The sequence below is a fragment of the Zophobas morio genome, unplaced genomic scaffold, assembly GCF_036711695.1.
Source record: "Zophobas morio isolate AGI-343-1 ecotype UQ-CSIRO unplaced genomic scaffold, CSIRO_AGI_Zmor_V1 ptg000022l, whole genome shotgun sequence".
Taxonomy (NCBI): Eukaryota; Metazoa; Arthropoda; class Insecta; order Coleoptera; family Tenebrionidae; genus Zophobas; species Zophobas morio.
In genome coordinates this window covers 3164146-3167853 of record NW_026972127.1, presented here as the reverse complement: position 1 = coordinate 3167853, position 3708 = coordinate 3164146, and the positions used below count along the sequence as shown (strand labels likewise).

The 3708-nt window shown below is 33.5% G+C and overlaps 1 long non-coding RNA gene and 1 other non-coding gene across 2 annotated transcripts; one reads left to right on the top strand and one right to left on the bottom strand.

The window, feature by feature from the left end:
- Window positions 1–1814: 1814 nt before the first annotated feature.
- Trnar-acg (transfer RNA arginine (anticodon ACG)) lies at window positions 1815–1887 on the bottom strand. Its single transcript has one exon. It is a non-coding gene; the product is annotated as a tRNA-Arg (tRNA).
- A 359-nt stretch (window positions 1888–2246) lies between these two features.
- On the top strand, window positions 2247–3041 carry LOC135133409 (uncharacterized). The gene is made up of 3 exons (XR_010281174.1): window positions 2247–2334; window positions 2407–2879; window positions 2941–3041. It is a non-coding gene; the product is annotated as an uncharacterized LOC135133409 (long non-coding RNA).
- Window positions 3042–3708: the final 667 nt, after the last annotated feature.

Sequence of the window (3708 nt, the reverse complement as noted above, 5' to 3'; positions counted from 1 at the left end):
GTACTGAAAATAATAATTAGATTTTGAGGTGACGTAATCAAATTTTTTGTGGGGGTGACCAAAGTAATTTTAATTGGTGTTTGATCATCTAAAATTTATTCTTAAGTCAACTCGAAAATTTGACCGCATTCAGTCTAGTAGTTTCGCAGATTATTTGAATAATAAAGTCATCAACAGATGATGGACAACAAACAGACGGAAACGGGACCTACTTTTTCATATTCTAGAAGTTAAAATATCAAAAATCAAGAAAACATGAAAAAAAATCAAAATGCTTTCTGTATTTTATAAATTTTAATATTTAAAAAAACACAACACTCTTGTTTAAGATGTCGAAAAAATTAAAAATGAGAAAAAATGGTACTGTTTGACTAAATATAATTTTTAATGTATATTTTTTAAGGAAACTCAACAAATAAATTTTATTTGAAATTATGTTCTTGTGTCGAGTGGGAGTGGAAACTAATAGAATCTAAGATGTGAAAAAAGTCAAAAAAAGTCCTAATCGTAACTTTTTTTCTTATACTAAGTATATAAAATTTGTAGTGCAAAAATCAGTCTTATCTTATCAAATACTAGCCCCGCCCACCCACCCTTTATTTTCTCAGAGAGTATGTCATTTGCCAAAGACAGTCTTAGCTTAGCAAATACTTGCCCCGCCCACAAACCCTCTGTTTTTAGAGGGTATGTCATTTCCCAAAATCGGTCTTATTTTATCAAATACTAGCCCCACCCACCCGCCCTCTATTTTGTTAAGGCTATTTGATTTGCCAAATCAGTCTTAACTTATCAAATACTAGACCCGCCCACCCGCCCTCTATTTTCTTAGAGACTATATGTGATTTGCCAAATCAGTCTTATCTTACATTTACAAAATTTACAAATCTAAATTAACCAGAAAATATCCTTACATAATTTTCGACGAGTTTCCTGGACTTTTAAATTTAAAAAAATCTAATCCGGACCTAATTTTCAAAAGTAAAAAAAAACTTGGAACGATTGAACGTAAACGATTTTAAAATGTATGGTGACCTAAAAAGTAAAAAGAAAAAATGCATAATTTATTGATTTTTTTGTTACTTACTGAGATTTTTCAAAAATTCGCTTTTTTAATGTATCAAAAATTGGCGTTTTTTAATTTTAGCAATTCTGGGAAAATTGTTGGAATTTTTTAGAGAATAAACCCAAAAATAACTTTTACACGTACTTGCTAAGATAAGACTGATTTTGGCAAAAAACATACCTTCCAAGAAAAAAGAGGGTGGGTGGGCGGGGCTAATATTTGATGAGATAAGACTGACTTTGGCACTTTTGACATTTTCGACCATTTTTCAACTACATATATCCGAAAATTAGTTGAACACATTATTTAAGATATTTTGTTTTTTTTTAATTGTATAAATATGGTTGTTTTTTAATGCAAAACTTGTAAGAGAAAAATTAAATTTCCTGGAAAATATTGTCCAAGCAATATCCCACATATTAAACATAATGAGGCAGATCATCATCTTGTTGAATATAACAAGAACTAGATAATTTCTCAAAAATGTCAAATAGCCGTTTTTAGTCAAATTATCGTCAAAACGAAACACACAACATTGACTTTATTCAATCATCGCGGACTTACTAGAGCTCGGTATCTAAAATTCTAATTACTACTGATTACTGAACTGAATACGGCCCTGTGCCAAATAAATCCACCCACGCATGTATTTTTGGCAAATTTCGTTATTTATGTTGAACTTAATCGTTTGTACGTTGCCAAAAAATTCAAAAATGAAACACAGAATGGTTTGATTAAGAAAAAAATGTAGCGACCCTGCCAGGATTCGAACCTGGAATCTTCTGATCCGTAGTCAGACGCGTTATCCGTTGCGCCACAGGGCCTGTTGACGTGTCTCTCCGTCTGAAAGAATTTACAGGTACGCGTTTCCACACCCACTTTATATTTACTATCGTGTGTCAAACAAATCTGTATTAACCTAAATTAATTAAATAAGAGGTTAACTAATTCGCTAAATCTAAGCATCACTTTTATAGTTAAAAATACCAAAACTGTGTGTTTTAAGCGTGTGTGCGAACCCGGAATGAATAAATGTGACAAAAACGCCAGGTATCCAACTTGACGAATGTGAATTTTTGGTGTCAATGTTGCTGTCAAACTTATGTCATTCTCGGTGGGTGAAATTTGAACTAAAAAAGTTTCTTACCAAAATAAAGTGTTATAAATTAACTAATATTGTTAATGTATGGGTAGTGTTATAGTTTTTACACTAATTATGACACTATAAAACGGTTAGAACACGTAGGATCTGGCTAAAAATTTTAGTGTGGGTAAGTGTTTTTGTGATTTTTTTCAAATTTCGATTAACTTATTTGTTTTTACTTTCCTCTGCTCACTTCCAGACCGTCTTTTAATCCAGTGACAGGTGACATTTATTCGATGTTAAAACCGAGTTAACAAGATACATTATCTCGAATAGGCTTGTGAAACACGCCTAACACAATTTCACTGAAAACCCTTTCATTCCGCGGATCTATATTTAAAGCCGTCATTAATCGAGTTCCAAAACAAAACGTCCACAATAAATTTAATATTTCGATTCATCGAACAGGCCTTTTCTGTGGGTTCTTGTATATGTATGTGTTTGATATTCAGGCATAATAGTCGGACCATTGTAGTCCGATTTGTCCGTGGCCGAGCGAGTAAGTTATTTCAAACACAATAGTTCATTAGTTTATCGAATCAGATCGGACCAGTCATTAATCTTACCTGACTAGAGTTGGCCAAGCAGTCTTTCAGAATACAGTACAACATCCAGGTCGAATAAAAGGGACCACGTTGAAGCAAAGTGCGAGAAAAACGGCAACAAAACGCGGTAGAAATAAAAACAACAATAGAAAAAAATGGGAGAAATTTTCTTTTGTGGTTTGTTGTAGAAAAATCCTCGGTGAATATTTTGGACAACTCTACGACTTAAAGCTGCTCAAGAGGAGCTTCGAGATGACGTTCAATATTTAAAAGTAAAGTTCGTTTGGTCCATCTAAGTAATATGTCTGGACTGTAAAAGTGCATCATTGAATCTTAATAAGTTGTAGAGTATTTATTCAAGAGATGCGGGTGAAGAATGTCTGTGTTATTCTCAATATAGTTACGAAACTAAAGCCGGCTTTGTATTAGATTAGATTGCTTATGCGTTATATGCATTATTTAGCACTCCTTACGCATACACCGGTCATGGGCAGAGCCGAATCTAATCAAACATTAAACACCCCAACCCAGAAATCTGGTTTGATAATGAACGCATTGAGTAAGATATGGCTCATTGCAATTACGCTGGCCATTAAACAGAGTTAATGGCGATTTTCCAAGAGCATGACATTGCCATTTTTGACGTATCAATCGGTCAGTCAACGCGGCCCGACCAAATAATTCTTTCGAATTTCTCTCCGACGTGATGATGATGGTTTTTAAAGTCATTTTCTTCTAGGGGTTCGATTCTACGATATATGATTTGTGATGTCAAGGGTATTCATCAATCAATATTTCTGGTCAGATCATCAATAACACTAATAGTTTGGTCTTGTGAATTTAAAATGGCTGTTATACAGGAACAATGCATTCTATTATGGACACGGTATAAGAGTGTGGGTTTGTGTTTTGAAAAAAACAGGGTCGTATTGTCGGACAATTAATTATCTCGGTGT